This window comes from Apis cerana, linkage group LG3, assembly GCF_029169275.1.
Source record: "Apis cerana isolate GH-2021 linkage group LG3, AcerK_1.0, whole genome shotgun sequence".
Classification (NCBI taxonomy): domain Eukaryota; kingdom Metazoa; phylum Arthropoda; class Insecta; order Hymenoptera; family Apidae; genus Apis; species Apis cerana.
In genome coordinates, this window is record NC_083854.1 from 10,532,210 (window position 1) to 10,557,107 (window position 24,898).

Below are 24,898 nucleotides of genomic sequence, written 5' to 3' on the forward strand. Positions count from 1 at the left end.
GATAAAAATCTTCGTCGTTGAAATCGCCATCGAAACGGCGACACGTTATTTCCATTCGGTTTACTCGGGGCTTAGCTTAGCCTCGTTAGCCTCGTCAGGGGCCATAAGTCTTGACTAGTATTTTCCAACTAGCGCGTATTTCGAGAAAAAGAGGAAAAGGGGGAGAGATAAAAAAGGATGGTCCGTGGCATTGTTGAAATTATATATCGGATTCACCGTGCACCTCGAAACGGGATATCTGGCTCGCGTTCATAATCAAATTTCGACCCGACGTTTCGATACACGCCGGAAAACGGGTAACAGGATTATCGCCGACTGCCGACCAAAAAACGCGAAATAACAAACGAAGTTGGGAACGAATGTAGATATCATTGCGCTTTGCTAAAAAAAAAAAAAAGGAGGGGAGAAGAGGATTAAAGCGTTGTTCTTTATTAGTCGAATCGGTGTGAAATTGGAAATATGATGATAGGTTTGATTCGAGAGTTTTATATTTATTTTTAGATTGTGTGCGATTGGAAGCGTCAAGTTTAAGATTCATCTTAAAAAATTTTTCCTTTGAGAAACGGAAATATTCTTTTCTTTCTTTTTCTTTACTAGCAATAATCGTCATAATTTTATATAGTTATATCAATAGTTTGATCCACAGATTGTGCAGAATAAAAGTATACCACTGTTTTTGTCTCCAAGATGAAGAATATTGGCTGGATACGGCATCGAAAAAACATAAAATCAATTCTTCGAAACTTTTAATAAAATTTAACAACATCTTGGAGTCGCTATAAAACTCGTTATTCTCCACGAATACACTCGACATCTCTTCTCCAAATGAAGTCCAAGATGGAGGTAAATAACCCGAAACTTTGGTGGAGACGTGTACACGGTGACGCGTGGGCGATACGTTATTCGTCGTGTTCCAGAGCGTTGAGATACGAAGAGGGAAAGGGGCGCCAAGTGAAAGGCGGAGCGGAGGATGTAGACGGATGATGAAAAATGAGAGACGAATCCTTAAGTAAATTGTATAACGCGGAGAAAGGTTGTCGCGAGGGTGGAAACGAGGGATCGCGACAAGGGTTGAAAGTCGATGGGAGAGAAACGAGGAGGGGCGATAATGTCGGAGAAGGAAAGAGAAAAGAAAAATGGGGATTGAATCATGCGTAAGGGTGGAGGAATCGCGAGGCGAGATTAAAGGGAAGGTCAAGGATTTCGAACGAATAGATAATGGAAAACTGAGAGAAAACTGATAAAGTGTCGTGGTGAGTCGATGACGAGTCAAAGGATGCGATTGGTCGAGAGGATTTTTCTCAAGTGTATGGAGAATGTATGGAGAAATTAATGAATTGGATGGTATTAATTTTATTTGTCTAGTTTTATTGACTCGTTCGAAAAATTTAGTTTTTTTCACACGAGTTTCGAACGTTTGTCCAATCAATTTCATTTTGAACCCTGTCGTTATTATATATTTCGAGAGTTGGCATTTCATGGTTTATTTAGAAAGAAAAATTCGCTCGATTGTGCTTCTCTTTTGTGCGTGATAACAAAGGAGCATCGAGTGAAGTAAAATTATTATAAATCAAAGATGTAGAAATATTAAAAGTAACAAAAAAATATATATTATTTTCTACTAAATTTTATTATATACTAGTGATTGAATCTTGTCTACATTAAAACTTAATTTAACTTAAATGCAATTTCTAACCCACTGTGGCAAAGGGTCGAAATCGAAGATCTCGAAAATCCGCTTCTCTTCCATTTCCCTCCGAAAGCCTCCAATATCCAAAAACATAATTCTAATAAAGAAAAGAGGTAGAAGAATCCTTTTCTTTTCTATCTCGCCGCTAATAGGTTAATACTTTCGCCCAAGAGAAGAGCCGTTCCTTTCTCGTTATTCAAAGAATCTCGATCACGACGAGAGCTCGAAAATTAGTCCTTCTCTAGAATTGGCCGTGACGCGAGAGGCCATTGTTCCTCGCAATAGTACTATCGAGCCTCGTTTCAAAAACTCTCTTCAATTGCGCATCAAGGTTTAACACACCGTCTCCGTTATCGTTTCGAAAGCGCGCGCAATCTCTCGCTTATTAACTTGGCAAATACTTGCCGATGATCATTGTTCCAAAGTGTGCGATTTTTAACGGTTATGCCCTAGATTTTGCCACGCTTAATCCTGCTTCCAATGCCATTCAGGGAAACGTTGTTTGGTTTGGAAAATTGGTTTCGCGACACCTTGGCACAGGTGTCTCGAATCGCTTTTTCATGCTCCCCCTTTTTATAGAAACGACTTCGTTGCAGATTACATCGTCGAATTTTTATTCCTCCTCGGATCCTCCACTTTTTAAAGTCCAATTAAATTCACGAGTCGTAAACACGTTCTCAACAAATTTTTATCTCGAGAACTCGCGTTTCATTCTCGTAATCTTTCGAAATCGGAGGAGAGCTTGAAAAATTAACTTCACAAGAATCATGGCAAAAGATACGATTCCTAACTTCGCCCTGATCATTGAAAAATTCGCATCTTTTCCTATTATAAAATATCAAACACGAATTCATTCCCTTTTCGTCGACTCGAATTGTTAATTAGACCGCGTAACAGCGCGATTGGAAGAGAGTTTTCGAAAGGAGGAGACGAGGGATGGGATCGGGTTAGAACGATTTCACGTTACGAAGCGTTGGACAAAGGAGCGTCGCTTTGCTCATTGAATCGATGCCAGGTCGTGGGAAGGGTGGAATAACTGGAAGGAAAAATCGGTTGGCAGCTAGGCTCTCTGGCCTTTTGGCCGGCTGACCGCTAATTACAGTGGCGTGGAAATGAAAGGGCCGCATGCGATGAGGTCCATCCTCGATGAAACGATATCCGGCGAAACGGCTAGGATATTTACTCTGTGAAACCTGCTACCTGCTCGGATCGATCGAAAATTCGATGGAAACCGCGAGTCGTGTCCCTTTTTGGAAAATTATACAGCTTCGTATATCGGTTCGGGCGAAAAAGTTAAGCGGCCGCTCTGTTTTCGAGAAATTTTTATTTTTTCGTTCAATCGTGAAAATTTGAAGTCTTACAACTCAATCGAGGGAACGAAGAGAGAAAAGTATTCGGAATTGTGGATGAGAGAGAATACGAAACTTATCGTTAATTGAGATTGATAATTGATATATTTTATCGAAGAAGAGGAAGTTGATATTAGAAAAACGATGTAATATTTATAGCTTCTTTTATGGCCGATCTTTCGATTATCGTTAAAATATGGCGGAACGTTTGACAAGGTCCTTTGTGATAAGAAACGCATTATTAATTTCCTCTCGAAATTTCGACGTCGGCGTATTCTGTTTGACGTCGCGATCGATTACTTTGACATTAAAGTAAAGATAAAAAAGGGAAAAAGAAAACGGCGCAATTGGATGCTCCCCTTACAGCATATCGAATCGCTAATTAGTATTTTTTTAAATAAATATAAACAGAAACCGTTTAACTGTTCGCATAACTATTTACATAAAACTAATTCTTCTTTCAAAAGTTAAAGTAAACGTGCAGAGAAAGAAAAAAAAAACCTCCTTATAATTGCTTGTAACTCGAAAAAAAAGAAAAACATGAAAAAAACCAAGGAGGATACGAAACGCAACGCCATCGCGAGAGATCACCGAAGACGAGAGCAAATTAATCGCGAAACACCGAAACGCAATTAGAGGATCGACTGGCGTGAAACCCGCCATAAACCGTCGTCTATTTACGCGTTTTCCACGAGCAACGACAACGACGAGACAGTTTCCCATCGTGTATCCAATGTAAATACATTAGGTATCGACATGGTCCCGCGTGAAAAGGGCCATTTGCATCAAGAATGGAGGCAACTGGGTACGGGAAGGCATTCGTCATCGCCGTTATATTCCACGACGATGCGGATGCACGGAACGACAGAGAGAGAGAGAGAGGGAGAGAGGGGGAGGAGGCTCGTCTCCGCATGATAACGAGGGAGAGCCGCGATACGATACAGGAAATGCACTCTGTGCCGCGAGTGGATCCGAGTGCCGCCTACGAGGACTCGTGGCCCGCTCATATTTCCATACAAATTGCAATACGTGCGGGACCGTATCTCGCCGCCACTACTGCGCTTAATCGCTTGCCTCGATCGTGATCCCGCCCGCTCCTCGTGGAACAGCCTGCACCTTTTCTCTTCTCCCGCAGTTTCTCCTCGAAGTTTAGTTTAGTCTCTGGTTTTTCTTTTTTTAAATACTCGATTAAGTTCCATTTCTGGATGCCTATAATTTGCGTAACACGTTCGAAATAGGGTCTCGTTTTTGCAAGTGAAATAAAATTTCAAATTTCAAATATCTATTGATCCCGTGGCGTTCCAGTTGTTCTCGCGATTCTATTAAAATAGATATCGTGTAATAATCTGTTGAGATGAAGTTGGTTTTTAAACTTGGAGCTAGGAAATTATTATAATTCGAATGAAAATTAATTCCATCGACGTGGCGATCGCGCGAGATAAACGAAATTCTTCCCACCGCGTCGCGATTTATTTCCCTCGGCGGATGCCAGACTGTCGTCGACTGGCCAATGGCCAGCGCACCGTCCGGATGAATATTTAACGAGTACGTAGGCTACGTAGGCCAAACGACGTGTCACTGGCCATTACGCCGCTATAGGCGTTTCCCTCGAACGCGTCGTTTTACACACCGTGTAAATATACTCATTCACAAGATGTTCAAAAAGGAATCACGATGGAAGCTGCTACGCTGATCGATATCGAAAATGCTCCGCTATTTTCTTCTGAAATCTTCGATAAGAACGACACGATCGAAATTAATAAAAATCAACTTTAATTTCGAATTAGTAATAATAAAGTACGAAAGAGAGAAAGGAGAAAGAAATTTTACTCTTTAACTTTAATTTTTCCCCTCGAACGAATCGAATCTTTTCTCATCCTCCAATTTAACGAATACGATCTACCCGATCTACACGATCGAGAATAATTTTCGACTTATTATCGGCGATACTTGCACAACTTTATAACTTGGATATATATAAATAATGTCGAATAGAATTGGTTTCGATCCCTTGGCCGGAAGTATTAATTCACGCACCAACGTCCTTTCCTCTCCTTTTTCTCATTCCATTTTTCCCTCTCTCTATTTCGCAACTGAAAGAAAGAGAAAAGCGGAGGAACGATATCGGCTCGTTGATTTCAATCCCGGCGCGCATTTGTTAACGATAATGGGCGCAATCGTGTCGCTCGCGCGGGCCGGATTTCCGGCTGGAAACCGCGCGAAATTAAACCATCAGACGCGTGCCACGCCGCGTCCCAATTAATTTTTAACGATGTCCCCTCCATTCGTACTCTCGATCCTTCCTTCCTTCCGTAATTCCATGCAAATTGGACACTGGATATTTCCATTCATTGATATTGCTTTCCCCGATTTTTATGGATCGCGTGAGTAATTTTTTTTTTCTTCTCTTCTTTTCTTTCTTTCTCCCGAAAATTCTATTCGAATGCATAGCGATGAGTGTGTCGGCCCTTTTACGTTCTTCTTTTTTACTCTCGATCGATCTCCCTGCGAATCGTAAATTTCGCTCTTTTGCTGTTTTGGTCATTCGATTCTAATCGAACGCTGGGTTACGATTGTTGGACAATTTTCACGCGACTAAATTTTCGTTTCTTTCGTCGTTCATATCCTTGGATCGAACGTCGATTTACGATCCATCCGTACAGCTTTTATTTTGTTCGCCTGGGAATTTTCACGTACTAAACCACGTAACTAAATTCTATAAGGTTATAATGTGTTATAAAGATAATGTTTTAGGATCTAGTGAGTTGTTCTTTCGAAATTGGTATAATAAAATTCATGGAAAAGATGCCAGCAAGATGCATTAGCATTACGTAGCTACATGTTTGTTGTGGATGACTGCTTCCTAGTTGATAGGCGTCCAAATCTGTATTTTTAAAAATTTGCCAGTGAAAAAAACACGAAACACCTGTTGCTCCAGTTTTGAAATACCCCTATATATATATACACATATAAAACATATATTTCCTGAAAATCTTTTTCAATTGAATTTTATTCGCGAGAAAGAAAAAAAAGGGGGGGAAAAATCACATCGTTTCCTATCGTTTTCGAGATTTAAACTCGGAAAAATCTCTTATCCCGAATTATTCCTTCTCCGCATCATCTCTCGGCTGAATTTGCGTTAGCTAGATAGCGTGACAAGATTCTTGGAAAATAATTCCTTCTCCGTCGTGGAACATCTCATCCTTTCCTTTCGCGGGGAAAGGAAAAGGAAAGAAAGAAAAATCCGTCAAACTCGTGTTCACGAGCGAGAAAAGTTACTCTCGCGAAACTTCTCGACAGACACTTCTCGACTTTTCCTCCTCCGCTCGAAAAGAAAAAAAAAGGGGGGGTGAAGAAAAGGAAGAAAGGGAAATTCATATCTCGGGGATGCAACGAGCGGGGGGAGCGTGAGTGTAAAAGCTCGACAGGAAATCTGTTGAAGTAATTTCTCAACGTAATTTCCTTCCCCACCTCTGTTTCTCTCGAGCCTCCTTACCACTTCGATAACTTCGTTAGATTCTTCTTCTTCCTCTTTCTTTCATTTCCCTTCCTCTCTCATTTTCCTCTCGACGAGAATCGAGACGAGAAAACGAGGCAATTTGTCCGTTCGAGAATTAAACAAATTTCGAGGAGAAACGTGTGTCATAATTGTTTCCACGTTCGAATCCTTTCCTTTTTTTTCTCATGGTTCGATCGACGAAACTTTTTCCTCGCACCCCTTCCATTGCATCGGCCACCATCGTGGGAGGAATTTCAATTCTTTTCGAACGACAATTCTCGTCACCGGCGCGTAAAAAGGGGATCCCTTTGGTCGCCTTATGGCGCTTCTCTCTCTCTCTCTCTCGTTTATACACGTGGGAACCTGTTCAAACTCTCCCTTTTCCCTCGCTTATTTCCTTACACGCTCTATTATATCCTTTTTCTTCTTTCTTTTCCTTTCCTGTGCCGGTCTCGGAGGATCGCGCTCGTTATACTTGTCATAAAGCTGGTTGCAAACCTGGCTTCCCTCTTTGTCGAGATGTAGTAAAATAAAGATGTTGGTATTTACTGTTGAAACAGTTAAATTTCAGAATTGGAACTTGAAACGATTTTCTCTCTCGATTAAAAAGATTCGAGAATCGTGTATATAAATTAATCTTTATATTCAAGTCAAACTTTTATCATCGATCCACGTATTCAATGAATCAAATCTTCATTCCTTATCATCCTTCCAACATCTCGTTCTTAATTATTTGGGAGAATCGTCCTTGTTCAAAATTTTTATCCCCAATCGTCCACTTCGAATTCGTCTTTCATCCCCTCCGAGAAACCGTCTAAATACCGTTTCTTTTGTTTGCAAGCGATCTCCAGATTAATTTATCGAGAAAAATTGGCGCGTTCGATTATCCATCATCGATAGAAATCGATTCCCTCCCCCAATAACTCCTCCACAATGGCTACTCTGATAACCGATTCTAATCCGATCCAGCTTGGTTCACAGAACGACGAGTCGAATTTAATCCGCAACCGTGCGGCGGACCTTCGACTTTCTCACCAGGTTGCGCGAGATTGACCTTACTATATATATATATATAACGGAGATTTTGGCAGAACGCCTGCTTACGAGCTCGAAAAATTGGCGGAAGGACGGTCGGTGAGCGAGAGATCGGATGGTCTCGATGGCTTAATTCCAGCTTGGAGATTGAATTACTGCGCCTCGAGACGGGGTGGTTGGATAGCGGATTCGTGGGCTGTATTTCGCTTTATAAGGTCGGCTGGTTAAAACTTGGAATGCGTCGGAACATTGTTTAATTGAAATGAGGCGAAATTTTAATGAGCGCCTCGTTGCGTTCTGGAAAAGATTTTTCTCTTGTTATGAAGCGATGAATTTTTTCTTTCTTTCTTTCTTTCCGAATTTTGGATGTTATATAGGTTTTTTTTGACTGATTTTTTTTTTTTATACAAACAAGGAAAGAATAATCGAGAGAGGATTTTGGTTAGACGATATTTGGAAATCGTGATTAGATTGTCAAATATTGGTACAAAACTTGATAATAATGAATCGAATGAGGAAAATGATCTACGATCCTGTGAAACACTCGAGTGAACAGGCACTATGCACAATTTATACCACTGATAGCGTGCCGTTACCTCTGTTCCGCTACGACAAACATCGTACTATCCATTGTTTCCTATCCTAACCTATTCCCAGTCGTCTCACAATAAAATATCTTTTACCAAAATATTACCAAGCAACGTTTTCGTAGGACCAAAAAAAAAAAAAAAAACAGGATATCTGGAATTTAGAATCGTTGGTCGAACGTTTGAAGAAAATCGCTCGAAATCGTTTGTTCAATTCATCGTTCTAAAATTTATCCACAAAATATTATTCGCAAGAAGTTCTTATGCGCTCGAGAATACCCCATTTAACCCAAGTCTGATCCGATGGAAAGAATCTAAGAAACGATAATTCGAAACAATTGGCACTGAAACGGATCGAAATTGAAAAATTCCCTTCTCGATCTAAATCAACGACCGACGTGGATCGATCGACGCGGTGAAACTGCTTTTTCTCCACTTTCGGCTGGATAACTCGGTCGGTGTGACTGCGTATACGGAGATAAATAAACGGGTTTGTGCGGCCGGTATTTCCGCGGGTTGGCGAGAAATAAAACGATTTCACGCATCAAACGTGGAATTTTTCGGGTGGATGGGGATCCAGCGCCATATGGGAAATCAGTTGGGATATTATCGAGGCAGAGGCGTTCTACGTCCGCACCGGTTGCGCGCAACCGGTGATCGCCTTGACAGGGAAACCAGCCATGCCTGCTTCCTATCCGCCGACGCGTGTGCACTGTGCGACCCTGTGGGACCCGCCCCGCCTGAAAGGGGAGGAGAAAGAGATGGAAACAGGAAGAGCAGAATTTGAATAGATTCTTTGAATAGATTTTTCGAGTCGAGCGCAGAAAAAAAGGGATTGTGAGAACTGTGAGTGACGGAGGTCGTTGAAGATGAGGGTGCAAGGAGTTGCCGCGTACGCGTGTGTTTGAATCGAGAAGGGAGAGAAGTATCGATTGAGATCTTTGTGATTGAGAAATTAGGCAAAGGGGAATATTCAGGAATAATTGAGATTATCATTATATTGGAAAGTATTGGATCATTGAAGATGAATAAGGATTGTGAGAACTTGTGAGATTTGTGATTGAGAAATTAGATAAAGAGGATTGATATTCACGAATAATTATATTGGAAAGTATTGGATCATTGAAGATGAATATAAAGGATTGTAAGAATTTGTGAGAACTTGTGAAGGTTTGTGATTGAGAAATTAGATAAAGAGGAGTATTGATATTCACGAATAATTATATTGGAAAGTATTGGATCATTGAAGATGAATAAAGGTGAGAACTTGTGAGATTTATGAATGATTAAGATTTTTGTGATTGAGAAATTAGATAAAGGGGAATATTCATGAATAATTAAGATTATTATTATATTGGAAAATATTGGAAATATTTATTCATTAAAGATGAATAAAGAATTGTGAGAACTTGTGAGATTTGTGATTGAGATTTTCATGATTGAGAAATTAGATAAAGAGGGGTATTCACGAATAATTATATTGGAAAGTATTGGATCATTGAAGATGAATAAGGATTGTGAGAACTTGTGAAGATTTGTGATTGAGATTTTTGTGATTGAGAAATTAAGTAAAGGAGAATATTGATATTCATGAATGATTAAAATTATTATTACATTGGAAAGTATTGAAGATTATTGAAGATGAAGGTATAAGGAATTGTAAAAATTCGTGAGATTTATTAGATTAAATATACGCATGTGCTTAAATTGAGAAAGAAGAGAAGGTTATTTAGTATTTGTGAATGATTGAGATTTTTGTGATTGAGAAATTAGATAAAGGGGAATATTCATGAATAATTAAGATTATTATTATATTGAAAAATATTGGAAATATTCATCGAAGATGAATAGAGAATTGTGAGAACTTGTGAGATTTGTGATTGAGATTTTAATTGAGAAATTAAGAGGAATATTGATATTCACGAATAATTACATTGAAAAGTATTGGATCATTGAAGATGAATAAAGGATTGTGAATGATTGAGATTTTTGCGATTGAGAAATCAGCTAGAGAAACTTGCAAAATTTGTTGCTTATATAAGAACGATGATTTTCAGATACGAAATATCAGGGAGAAGAGAGAAATGGGCGGATCGAGGGGGCGTTCGATCGGTGCTTTCTGCCACGCGAGTCGTCACGTACGTAGACGGCTCACGAAGACGCGCAATAACACCTGTCGCCTGTCCCGCGACAACGAGCCAGTAAGCGTGCACACCGGGTCAATTCCTTTTCACTCTCGACACTTTCTCGTGGTGCAAACCAGTTTAAGGATTCCGTTCGACGGTCACCGCCTATTGCTTTTCGTAGTCCGTCGTCACCGGTTACACGAGTCGCATAGTAACGCTTCCGTGCCCGCTTCTGAATACCTGAACGAAACCTGGACGAAACAGAGACGTCACTCGTCTGGAATGGGAAAGGCTCGACGCAATCTGACGCCGCGCGACCATTAATCGGCGCGTGGGGAATCAAGCTCCAACAGCTTTCGTGTTTCGAACAACGTTTTTCGATTACTAGGGCTCGATGAGGAGGAGGAGTTGGAAGAGAGCTTGCTTGGTCGAATGACAAGTCGAGTTAATTGTGGAGAAGATAAATTTTTAGAAAATGAGACCTTCTTTTTGGTGCTTCGAAGAATATTAGAATTAGAAAGTGAGAGAATGGTTAAAAGTTGGATCGAATGATTAATTTGTGTAAAATTTTGAAGAATTTGTTAGAATTGAGACGAGTCAAGTTTTGGAAATTGAAAGTTTTTCATATTCCTCGATAAAAGCAAAGGTTTGAGCATGATTCTGATATTCGGAATAGAATTTGACGCTGAGAGTTTAATTTCACGGTTGAAATGGACGGTTGAAAGTGATAATTAGAAAAATTATTACGACGATGCGAAAGGGGACCGAACGGAAGTTTTTTTAAAGACTTTTTATCAAATTAGCAAACATTAGAGATTGTTTTCGAGAACACTCATCGAATCGAGTCGAGTTGAACAGATCTGGATCTACTATTTATTTTATAAAATGAAAACAAACTTGTTGGAGGAAAGGAGAACCGTTTGACTGACTACAACACCGGAAAATACATTCAACAAGTTAAGAAAGTTACCGTTTGTTGGTCGAAACGCGTAAAAGTTAATGAAGCACTTCTTAATTACTTTACCCGTGCCTTAATTTCGCGATTGCAATCAAAACATTATTTATAGCAGTCCGATAACTTAATTCTTCCGTTTAAATTTCACAAATTTTCGACAAATCACCGCTCTCGATCATTTCTTCTTTCCCCCAACTTTCCTTGCTCGAATCGCGATAACTTTAAATAAACTTGAAATAAAAATTAATTATCAACCTTTACGATTTCTCCAAATTATTCCGAACGATTCGATCGATTCTTCAAAATTTTCGACGATCCTCTTAAAATTAAAAAACTGTGCTGGATTGGAAGAATCGCAATTTCGTGATTTGAAATTACTCCCGTCCTCTAACAGAAGGCAACGTGGAAGGAAAAGAAGGAAAATCAACGAGATCGAATTTGGAGAGGAACGAAAATGGAGGATATTAATTTAAAGCCGCGTTTGAAAATAATGTAAATCTCGTACGGTGTAATCTCCATTCGCGTTCGTGTGTGTGCATTAATACACGGGAGTATATTAATTTAAACCCAAAGAATATTTCTCTGAAACTCGTTTCAGACCGGAAGGAACAAACCGAGGAACAAATAAATTACCTGTTAAATATGTTTGAGGAAAAAAGAAAAGAAAAAGAAGAAGAGGAATTAGAAGCGGATTTGCGAGCGAAAATTGTCGAAAAGTGTATTTATCTTTTTATATGTGCATACTCGCACAGTGTTCTTCGAAACCTGATAACTTTTTTAAAATTGAACTTGAATCGTTCGTAAAAAGAAAATGTTCAGAATAACGAAGAAAATGGTGAAGATCGAAAATTTTTTATCTCTAATATTCTAATAGTATATACATATAATATAATCTCATTATAATTTCAAATACATATACTAATTTATTCCCAATTTTACCTGTATAAGTTAAATTAAGTTAGGTTAGAAAGACTAGTTTATTGGATGGCGCGTAAAAAAAAAATTTTGGAAAGAAAGTAGTGTAAATCACAACTTTTTTATCTCTAATAGTATAACCAATATACGACGTATAATCTCAAATATTATGCTAATTTATTTCCAACTTTATACCCAGATTAGATTAAGATATTGTACAACGAAATTATTTAAGATACTTTAAAATTTACTTAAAAAAAAAAAAAAAAAGAAACGACACGCGAATCGTTTAATATATTTAAATTCACCTTCTTTGATTCAATCTCGAATTCATCCCGCCAACAATTCGACCAGCGAAACAAATCTCGAGTTCGATTAATTCATTATTCAGCACGCGTGGTTGGAAATCAACGTTAAACTCGAATCGATATTTCCATCCATCCACACACATATACGCGAGTCGAGCGAAATTCATCCAGCAACAAAGCGTCGACGATTTTCAATGTTGTATCGCGGATAAGAGGAAAACGGGGGGGGGCCAAGTATGGAGACGCATGGAAATTCTTCTCGTATGGAATTCGAGATATACCATCTGTACAAGAAAAATATTTGGAGGGAAAAAGTGGAGACTCCAGTCGGCGAATCAAACGCACGGAGGAAAAATCGAGAATAGGAGACGATTTTTCTTTTTTCTTTGAAAGATGATTTTTCGCCGAATTTTCAGCCTTTTCACATTGTAATGAAGACGTTTCAACGATTCAGATTTTCAAGGGTCCGTGGGGAGAGGTGATTTTGGTAGACTGGAAGGGAGAAAGGGGTAAATGAAACGGAAAAGAGACGTAGTCCGGGTTATGACAGGCAGAAAAGGGAGATCGCGAGACGATGATACGGATACGGAGAGAAATTTATGAGATTCTTGCTTTTAAATTCGTGCTATTCCTCTCTCTTTTCCTGTATTCATTTTGTCACTTTTTCATTTCAATGAAATCGAATCATTCAAATCGAATTCTTACTTTTGCGACATTCCTCGTTCGACGAATTAGATTTGATTCGAATTTCCAACGAAACGCACAAGATTTTCCAACCCTGTTTCGAAATAACTAGAATTTTCAGTGTTGAGTTTTGGATAAAAATAATCGACCAACTCAGACGTATATAAATTAAGATAATTGACGATTAAAGGAAAAATGAATCGAGCATAATTTTTGAGAAAGCTCGATCCTAGTACTCTCAATTAAATGAGAGGACGAGCTTCTAGTTTTATCTCTTTCCAAACTTTGTTTCGGTTTCCCGTACGTTTCCATATATCCTGTATATAGCAAAAAAACGAACATTATTAATCGTATTTAACTTCCTGGAAAATTTAGAAATCCGCTTTTCTCTCTCTCTCCACTTTTTATCCGCTTTATTTACGATAAAGGTTTGGACGGGAGTGTGTCGAGAAACGTTTATTTGCAAGAGCCAAGGGTTGAAATCCTCCTGGTCCTGGATACGTGGATCGATGTTCGAGCCCGAAGCGAGCAAATGGTTTCGTTAAATTTCCTCCCACGTTTCATAACACGGTCATGCAGATGGGGTTGGACGTGTTTTCTTTTGGAAATCGCGATGGACCGTGCCTTGTTTCATATCCGTTCCATCATTACCCCGTGCTTTTCTTGTATGGCCAGGGAAAAAAAATAGTGACGATAACACGATGGATGGATAGAATTCGTATTTCAGTGATATGAATCTAGATTATACGTACGATATAATCTACATTAACGTATTAAAAGACGTTGAATTTATTTAGAAAACTCGATCGATGATGTTATAAATTAATAATAATTACTGTTTACGAACAAAAATGGAATTATATTCAAAATATAGTAGGTATTATTTCTTTAATTATTCTTGTGAAAAGTAATTCTTTTTTTTTAATAATTATCGAATCGAATTCTTAAGAACGGATCTATTTATGCTGGCTTTATCTTTCGTTTCAAAGATGCACTTTTCGAAGCGGAATGAAAAAAGAAGAAGAAGAAGAAGAAGAAGAGTGAAAAAAACGAGTACTTTGTAACGAGATCGCGGCAATATATTAGCTGTTACGTAATCACGGATAAACAGCATTAACTTAATGAAAGTCGATTTCGAGTTTAATTAAAGATCTCGGTTTGCGAGAAAAAAAATAAAAAAAAAATGTTTGGTGGACGAAGTTTAATTAAAGAGTAACAAACGTTTCGCAAGTTTCGTCGTGATACGAATAAACGAACAAATAAAACGAGCTTGGATGAAAGGTTCGACGATCGTCTCGTCGATCCATGATCTAAAACGAAGATTATAGTATGTCGATATTTTTTTTTTTTTAGAACAACATTCAACTCGATATCATTTTTAATTCATCGATATACCTAATCAGTGATCATCGCAATTCTCATAGATATAAAGATAAAGTTTTCCAACATGATCGCCCTTAAGGATCATTATTCTCCAAAAAAATCGCAACGTTCCTCGAACCAACCTCACCCCATCCTTAATCACCGATCATTACTCCTTTCTTTTCCAACGCGTGAAAATCGTCTTCGACCCTTAGAAACTCGAATCACCGACCGATCATTACCGCGGCCAAATATCAATAGCAAGAAGCGATCATCCGTTGCAACATGATCCAACTCGACGTCTCCTAATCGTTCCCCATATTTAAGCGGAGCCGTGAACGAACGAGATCCTTTTTCTCGCCCTCGTGAACCAAGTTTACGAGAGGGTGGCCAATCGATCGTGTGGCACTCGACAACGATCCCCCTCCCATCTCGCAATTTCACGGCTACCCCCGATTTACTCGACCCTGCCAAATCTGACGATTTATCCGAATCGTCCGAATTCTTTTTTTAAACATTCTCGCTTTCCTTCGATCTCGACTTATTGTTTTTCTGTATTCTGATCTTTTTTTGGATACGAATCTCCTACTTTTCCTGAATCGTCGCATTCTCTCGTCGATCTCGACTAACTTATTGTTTTTCTGATTAATTTATTGTATTCTGATCTTTTTTTGGATTTGGATCTCCTTATTCGAATTCTGCTTTTCCTGAATCGTCGCATTCTTTTTTTAAACATTCTCGCTCTCGTTCAATCTCGACTTATTGTTTTTCTGTATTCTGATCTTTTTTTGGATATGATTTCGTTGTTCGAATTCTACTTTTTCTGAATCATCGCATTCTTTTTTTTAACATTCTCTGCAACTTATTATTTTTCTGTATTCTGATCTTTTTTTGGATACGGATCTCCTTGTTCTCTACTTTTCCTGAATCGTCGCATTCTCTCGTTCGATCTCGACAAACTTATTGTTTTTCTGTATTTTGATCTTTTTTTGGATTTGGATCTCCTTGTTCGGATTCTACTTTTTCTGAATCGTCGCATTCTTTTTTTTTAACATTCTCTGCAACTTATTATTTTTCTGTATTCTGATCTTTTTTTGGATACGGATCTCCTTGTTCTCTACTTTTCCTGAATCGTCGCATTCTCTCGTTCGATCTCGACTTATTGTCTTTCTGTATTCTGATCTTTTTGGATTTGGATCTTCTTGTTCGGATTCTACTTTTTCTGAATCGTCGCATTCTTTTTTTTTAACATTCTCTGCAACTTATTATTTTTTTGTATTCTGATCTTTTTTTGGATACGGATCTCCTTGTTCGAATTCTACTTTTCCTGAATCGTCGCATTCTTTTTTTAACATTCTCACTCTCGTTCGATCTCGACTTATTGTTTTTCTGTATTCTGATCTTTTTTTGGATACGGATCTCCTTGTTCTCTACTTTTCCTGAATCGTCGCATTTTCTCGTTCGATCTCGACTAACTTCTTGTTTTTCTGCATTCTGATCTTTTTTTGGATACGGATCTCCTTGTTCTCTACTTTTCCTGAATCGTCGTTTAATCGATCAAGGGTTTTTCTTCGCCGATGTCGAGGCTGTTGTACTTTTTGCGAAATGGATTGAACGACAAGCGACGAACTTGTAGTTTGGCACCAAGATTCGGGACGAGGCTCTGTTGCAAGGCTAAATGAATTCTGTGCCCGCGTTGATATAAGCTATCGCTTTCGCAAATATTTGTCTTGTATGCAGAGTGTGGCGTGCGACAGGAATGGTGGAAGTGGCATGGATACGGGATACAGCGCGACAGCGACATAGAAGGGATGGATATTTTTTTTAGATGGAAAAATAAACCCGAAAATGAGAAATAATATTTTTTCCCCCGAAAGAAACGTGGATTTGGAGAAATTGAATTTTAAGATTTTTCCAGAAGAAATTTCTGGACATTTTAAATATCCTTGTATTTTTTATGCATTTAAAAATATATACGAATGATTTCCGTTTCGTCTATCAAAAATTAATTTATCCAACTCGTTCCCATAATTATATCGAAATGTTCGAAATCGAAGGTAAATCTTAAGTTCGTTCCAAGGATAAAATCGCGATACAATTCTCGACACGTTCCCCCGAGAAATTCCCTTTTTGATTTGGATTTTAACGCGAATTCTCCTCATTCTCGAAATTTCTGACGGGATAAAGTAGATCGAAGATGGGGAAACAGGACGAGAATCGTGACTAATACGAGACACGTCGCTATTTAATTCGAGTGGAAAAGTTGAGTATAGTTGGCGCAAGTGTCTCTGGAGGATTGATTTAGTCGTTAGGTTGTTTGGAATCGAGTTCCTTTAACTTTGAATGAAGATCTTTCGAATGAACGATGAGGACTATTTGTTTCGAAATGCTCAAGTTTAACTGGAACGCGTGAAATGGATCAGACAATGGTACATAGTGGAACGATAAATACGAATTCTTCCGTTTTTAAAAAATAAATGCGTGAAATGAGGTGATCGAGTATTGAGAGCTTCTCGAAAACTGTAGGATAACTGGAAGGATATTTAAACTCTTGGACTTCTTCGATGATGTCGAGATACGAATGAAAAGAAATCTAATATCCTATTTTCGACGATTTAATTGACCGAACATAGAAAAATTGGAATTTCTACTTTAAATCATAATCACAAAAATATAACGGATGTACGCGTTTAATATATTTATGGAGCCGACTCGAAGACTCGATTCTGAAGATCAAAACAAGTAAAAAGTACTTTTATCCAACAACTTGCACGTTTACCTTGGCCTCTAAATTTTCTGAAATCTTCCAACACTTTTAAAAATATATCGATACCCTGTATAAACGATAAAATGAAAATTTTATTTTCGAATCAAAGTCGAAATTTGATCAACGAGTTATTGGAAGCTGAAAAACTTTCCCTCCTCTCTCTCTCTTTCTCGATAAACCAACGCCGATCAACACGAATTAAATTAATCGAAGCAAGTGGCGACGAAATCGAGAATTGGCTCGGCGATTTTCTATTTAATATTCACGCGTGAGATTAATCCATCGTTTCAACCCGTATTGTTGGTGGAAACTCGTTTACCACGAGGGGAAACGGTTCAAAACTACGCTCTAAATGACACGCCGTGACACGCTTCATTAAGTAAGAAATTGACAAAGCTCGGCCATCGTGGTCTCGCCACGGTGGCTTTCGAACGGCGTTCGCTGAAACACCACCAAAATACCGACCATTCAATTTTCGAATTCCGTCTCACCGCGTATTCTCCCCCATCCCCCGCCCCCTCCTTCGCCTTATTTCTCCTCTACGCGGATCCTATCTGCGCCGAATTTTTTAACTTTTCAATTTTTTTCAAATACCTTCTGATGTTTCTTCTTATTACGGAAATCGTATAGCAGAGTCGAGGATTTTGCGAAAATTAACGTCGATCGAATTGATAGTGATTGTGACATTTCTTTCTTTCTTTTCCACGCGGATCCTATCTGCGCCGAATTTTTTAACTTTTCAATTTTTTTCAAATACCTTCTGATGTTTCTTCTTATTACGGAAATCGTATAGCAGAGTCGAGGATTTTGCGAAAATTAACGTCGATCGAATTGATAGTGATTGTGACATTTCTTTCCTTCTTTTCCTATCTGCGCCGAATTTTTTTTTTCAAATACTTGTGATGCTCTTCTGATATTTCTTTTTATTACGAAAGTTATACGTAGAAGATTTTATTTCATCTTATTTCGGTATCGGTTGCGAAAATTAATCGATCGAATTGATAGGTTTGCTGAAAGATTTTTTATTTCGTATCATGTTTACGTTAGAATAAATCGTGCAAATTGTAACATTTCTTTCTTTCTTCCTATCTGCGGCGAACTTTTTAACGTTATTTTTTAAATCACTTGCGATGCGCAATTCTGATATTTCTTTTTATTATGAAAGTTATATAATAGAATCGAGAATTTTATCGAGGTATCGGTTAACGGCGAAAATTAAGGTCGATTCAAGTGATCGAATTGACAGGTTTGAAAGATGTTTCATTTTAGTATAACGTTTACGTTATAATAAATCGGTATCGTGCAAATTGTAACATTTCTCTCTTTCTTTTTTCTTGAAACACATTATTTCGTTACTCCTAATAAACCAGAATCAGTAAAACTTCACGTCGATGTGTCTAAGAAGCTTTACTTTGCTCGATCTTCGAATCGGATACGTTCCCGTTTAAATAAATTGGAAGGACGAGCGAAAAGATTAAATATTTACAATAACTATCGATTTCCATTTCTCCTAACGTCAGAATACGAATATTATTGCTTAAAACTTGACATCAATTTCTTCTCCCTCAAATCCTTATTTATTTCGATCCTCGAATACGTACGCCTTTAAGCGAATCGAATCCATCTCGTTATCAATTTCTCTCTCTAAAAAAGAAAGAAAAAAAACCACTCGATCTATCGATATAGATCCGTTCGATATTTTACAATTATTACAATTATTTGTATTATCAAAATACACAAAGAAAATTCGAAATTAACGAATCGAAGAAACGAAGAGATCGGAAAAGACGGCGTGGAGGTGGGGGTCGGGAAGAATGGAGGAAGAAGGAGGGCGGAAGTGACACGAATTGTTGTCAGACGTCCTATTGTCCCGGATTCGGCGGATGTAGTCAAACGTCGGGGCCAGGCTATTTAGGCTCATCCGCTTTAATTGGCTTCGTTTGTAATTACGAGTTGAAGAGGGTGGTAAGAGGGTGGCGGCGGGGACAATAAGAAGAGAGAAAGGGAGGGATACCTTCCCTCCCCCCGAATACGTGGATTGCGGGTTGAAGAGGCGCGGTGGAAGTGGGTTAGAGGGAATGCCATTGTCGCTGCTTCTTCCAGCTGATAAAGGTTAGCACGAGACAATAGGCTTGCTCCGTTTCTTTTTTTTTTTTTTTTGGAAGAGTTTGCTTCTCTCTCTTGATTTATATCGATTAGAATATATATTTTTGTATTCTGTTAAACGGAAAGATATATTAATCTCTTGGTCGGTTTAACAAGTGTGACACAATTTTTGTTGTTAAATGGAAAAGTTAAACCGTTTAATTGACATATAAATTCTAGTTTTCTTCCACAGTAAAGATCTTTGACTCTCACCTCGATAATTATGATATATTTTCATTCAGAGGCAGGGTCCAGAAATATTTACAAAGTTAATAGAAAACGTTCTAGCAAATTCTCTTCACCCAAGTTTTCCACGATCGATCTTCTACTTTACGTCACTGCCCGGAGAAATCGCAACTTTTTTCACGAGAAAAGACGCTCCTCGTCGATCGCGAAAACCGAAAACGGGAGTCAATCTGGCAATTCATCCTGGCCGGGGAATAAAAGTCTTAGCCGCAAAGCTCCTCGCAGCACGGAGAAACTCGAACACAAAGAACATTGGCCAACGTATAGAGACCCCATCCCCCCCCGTCGACCAGCTAATACGAACCGTTTCGACACGAACTTGTTGCGCGACACGGATCGGTTGTGTCGCACGCCCGGTCAACTGCGAACGGAAACGCGGTGGGTTCTCTTCTTCCTCGATCGTGGAATCTTGCTCGAGAACGGAACAGAGGGAGAGAGAGAGAGAAGACGACCAGTTCGAGCCGTGTGATACGCTTTGGGCTTCGATCGCGTGATGAATCGTTCGGCGACGTTGAATCGCCGCTACTGTTGCCACGTTGGTCAGCTGAAGTTGGATTTTTCTCTTTATTATTACTTACTGAAAATCGATACAGTTTTTTTGGTAATAATAACGAGGCAAGCCACGAGAAATTATTATTATTCGAGTAAAGAAAAAATTATCGATTGATTCGCGAATCGAATTGTAATTGAATTGTAAAGCACGAATGACAATTATTTATTATTTTAAAGTATTGGAAACGCGAAAGTACTCCAACAATCCAAAATTATTAAATTAAAAATTTTTCAGATGAATTCAAGATAAATAGTTGCAAAATTTCAAATCCAAAGATCCAAAATTATTAAATTAAAAATTTTTCAGATAAATTCAAGATAATCCAAATGGTTGCAAAATTTCAAATCGAATATTACGAGGGCGTAATTTTTCGAATGAATCAAGTCACGAGAAATTATTATTATTCGAATAAAAAAAAATTGATTCGAGTTTAATAATCGATTGATTCACGAATCGAATTATAAATGAATAAGCCAATTTTTTACTATTTTAAAGTATTGGAAACGCGAAAGTACTCCAACAATCCAAAATTATTAAATTAAAAATTTTTCAGATGAATTCAAGGTAAATGGTTGCAAAATTTAAAATCCAAAAATCGGATATCACGAGGGCGTAATTTTTCGAATGAGTCAAGCCACGAGAAATTATTATTATTCGAGTAAAAAAAAATTGATTCGAGTTTAATAATCGATCGATTCGCGAATCGAATTATAATCGAAGCCAATTTTTTACTATTTTAAAGTATTCGAAACGTAAAACTACTCCAACGATCGAAAATTATTAAATTAAAAATTTTTCAGACGAATTCAAGGTAAATGGTCGCAAAATTTCAAATCCAAAGATCGGATATCAAGAGGGCGTAATTTTTCGAACGAGGCAAGCCTCAAAAGATTATTATTCGAAGCGTAAAACTACTCCAACGATCGAAAATTATTAAATTAAAAATTTTTCAGACGAATTCAAGGTAAATGGTTGCAAAATTTAAAATCCAAGGATCGGATATCACGAGGGCGTAATTTTTCGAATATCGAATACCCATTTATCCAAGTAAACGGGAGGAAACTTGCGCGTTGAAAAACGATATTTTTCGGTGGCGTGACACACGTTTGCGCACGCTTCCTGGCTACGAACACGGACACGCAGGTTGATTCGGGGAGCGTGGGAAAATGCGTGCATGCGTGGCGGCGCGGATTTGCATGTAAGGGAACCAGCAACATTGCAGGATTGTTCGTTCGCGGTTTGCGATTTTCGGGGAAACTGGCAGCGAAGAAACGGCACTGCGACGCCAATGGTTTCGTACGGGAAGAGGAGGATCGAATATATTTTTCGAAGAAAGAGGGGAAACAAGGAGCGGTATTTCAAAATAAAACTTGAATAATTTACGAACTGAGGTTTCTCGTGGATGATCGGATGATTCGGATGATTTCAAAAGAAGTATTTTTCCTGGATTAAATTTTTCTATAAAAAATATCGCAGAATATAAGCGTTTCGAGTGGATGGAAAAAATATAAAATTGTTGTCGTAAGAGGATAACGGACAAGGATCGGAGATACCGCGTGTTATTTTGAAAAGAAAAAAAGAGATGTCTCGAAGTGAAATAACAGCGAATACACGATAATGATACATTTCTCTTCAATTACCGATGAAAGAATAATAGAAATAATAAAGAGGATGTGGAATGGAAGAATATCGAAAAGATTTTCAAAAGATGACAGAATTTTCGATAATTTATTAACATTAAATGCGCGATTTAAGAAAAATAATAGGTCGATCAATTTCAAACGATTCTTTTTTCAAACATCTACAGATTGACTGCGTGAAGTCGGAGTGTAACGAGTGGAAGGATTATCTAAAAATTATATCGCGTGGAAATGGAAGAAAAACAGTGTGCACGTAATCGAAACTTTTCGTAGAAATAATAATAATCGCGATGAACAAATTTTTCTATATGCTACGATTGATAGGAATGCGAGAGAAAGTAGATCAAAAAATATATATATATAGACATACGCCGTCTATCAAGATCGTCGCTTTCGATTCAAAGTTCCTTTCGATCGAAAGTTCGTTTTAATTGGTCGAAATAATTGCACACTTCCTGATGCCACGATCGCTCGTGCGATTTTCGACTTTAGACGACTTTAGAGAAAAGAAATATGCGAACAAACAAGCTCGTAGATTTATATAAATGTGTATATAATAATCCGCGAGATACGTCCCTTTGTCTACATTCCATTATCTCGGGAAAGATGGGAAAAATTGCGAGAGGACTGGAAATCTTTGGATCTGTGTCATTTTATTTGGTCGAGTGCCAAAGTGCGGTGGAAAGCAAGAGAGAGCTTTCCCTCGAAGAAATCTCCATTTGAATTGGCAGTATCTGGAGACGGGAAATGAAGCGATCTTTAAGCAAATCTGGTGTCTCGAAAGGACGGTATTGGACGGTATTGGACGGTTTCGATCGACCTACGATTGTCACTTTTCCTCGAGTGCGATTCCTCCGAGGAACGATTGAAAATATTTTAATAATTTCGAAACAAGCAACGAATCCAAAATGATCAAGCTCCATCTCGAAAAACTCCACGAGGAAGGTCAACATGGAAGTGTTAAAAATCCCCAAGCTGCAACACTTTCGTGACCAAAAACCAGGCCAAAATAAATTCGAGGACGAAAAAAGGAGTGGAGCGGAAGTGCATCGTTGTTCGACAGCTGGAACGGAATCTCCCCTCCTCCCTTTCTCGCAGCAGCGCCACGCGAAGACGACGTTCTTTCGTCCGCCATTCCCATCCTCCTCTCCCCTACACTCCCCTCCCCGTCGTTCACGCACGTAATAATAATTGGGAGAGAATCGTCTCTCCCGCGAGACCACGTGAAGCGAGCACGTGGAAGAAGAGAGGCGAAGCATTCCATCTCTCTTACCTTCCCCTACCTCCTTTTTTCATCTCCTACTACTCCCTTAATCCGCTCGTTGTTCACTCGTCTCACGCCTTGCTGTCCTTCCTCCTCCTCCTTCCTCCCTCCCCTCTTTCCATCGCTTCATTGTCCCTTTCCCTTTCCTCGTTCCAGCCAACGTACGAGGATCGTGGCATGATCGTGCAGCGTGGTGAACAGGTAGAGGAGACAGGGAAGAGACAGGTGGCGGCCGATATATTCACGATGTCGGCGACGATGCTGAAAACGAACGGTGGCCAGTGGCCGCGATCCCTCGTTGCGAGAGGCAGTGCGTTTTTATCTTGCCGAATTTTCATGGGAAAAGATCGGTAAATGAGAGAGCCGTGCGAGTCGGTCGATCACATTGCACGAGACAAGTGTATTCGCGCGCGAGTTCGTGCAATCCTTGTGAAATCCTTCGAATCGAGTCGAGCGAATATTCGCGATAAAATTGTGCGAATTTCTTAAGATTTTTAATAGAGGAGAATGTAATTCTACGACGAGATAACGAACGGTGGAAGTTTAATCCTCGGATAAAGGTAGACGTTCCAAGTTATTCTCGAGTCGAAATAATTTATTAACGGACTTCGTGGCATTTGGATGTTGTGCAGGGTGATCGAGTTTGATTGGTACTTGGTGGTGAGGATAATTAATGCGAGGTAATTAAGTTTGGCCAGGCGACGATTATCGATCTAATTAACCGACACTCCAAGATTACGTGCGTGATACGATTAAATTTTCCACTCGAGTTGATATCGATTCACTTTAAGTGTTGAGAGAAGAAATGATCGAACGACTTAGCTTTCGTCGGTGGGCGTGAAATTTCGAGACCGCGGTGATGAGAACTCGGTTAACAGTGAGATCGTTCTTGCATCGTTCTTGGTGACTGTGAAAGTGGAACGAAGTGCGTTGTTTCGAGCGTCTTTTGTTATCGGAAGAGCACGGCCAAGTGGTGGTGGTGGAACGAGCAGCAGCAGCAGCAACAGAGGCATTGCGACGAGTACGCAACGCGCGTAAGTGTCGATCGATATTCGTGTCGAGTATTTCGTATATTCTGAACGAAAGTAACGATGCATATCCTTGTTTTTCGGCAAGTTGTGTCACAATAATTGGATACATACATATTGTTGAGGGGATTCGATTGTCGCGAATGTGTTGTTTGATATTCCGTGTGCGCGTGGATGACTCATAGAGTTCCACATGCCTGGGATCATTCGACGTTGGAGAATTCCTTGCCCTCCGTGGAGGCAAGATGTACGCGTGATTTAATATTTTCCGCGAGTTTTATTCAAAAAGGTCGAAACTTTTTTGCGTGGAACCGTTCGATGTTGGAGAATCGTTAATTCCTTTCGTGGAGAGAGAAGATGAAACGCGATTTAATATTTTATTTATTGTCACAGATGTCGAAGCGAATAAGTAAATTAATAATAAACCTCGATCGAAAATATCAATTTGGAAAATTGAAAATTTTAAATTTATGCGATCGACGAAGAAAATTTTCAACAAAGAAATGATAATAATAGGAGAAAAACTATTATACCAATGTAAAGGAACGTTAAACGAGCGATTGTGAAATTTTATTTTTAGTCTCCAAGCGATGTAATTTTGACAAATAGCTGAAAGTAATTGAGATTTAATGATCGGAGGGATAAATTAAATACGTTACTTTTTGTCGAACGCACATTATTCGCTATATTATTTCAATCGAAATTACGAGAAACGAAAGATGCAAACTGTGAAGTCTGCGAAAAT

The 24,898-nt window shown here is 38.8% G+C and overlaps 1 protein-coding gene across 2 annotated transcripts in view; it reads left to right on the forward strand.

The window, feature by feature from the left end:
* LOC107998068 (PH domain leucine-rich repeat-containing protein phosphatase 2) overlaps nt 1-24,898 on the forward strand; it is a 146,686-nt gene that overhangs the window by 32,491 nt on the left and 89,297 nt on the right. Inside the window, exon 1 of one of the 2 annotated variants that reach the window (XM_028666835.2) lies at nt 23,342-24,159. The exons of the other annotated variant lie outside the window; for it this stretch is intronic. The gene's annotated coding sequence lies outside the window, so the exon portion shown is untranslated. Of the gene's footprint in view, nt 1-23,341; nt 24,160-24,898 lie in introns of those variants that run through there. 2 annotated transcript variants of the gene reach the window in all.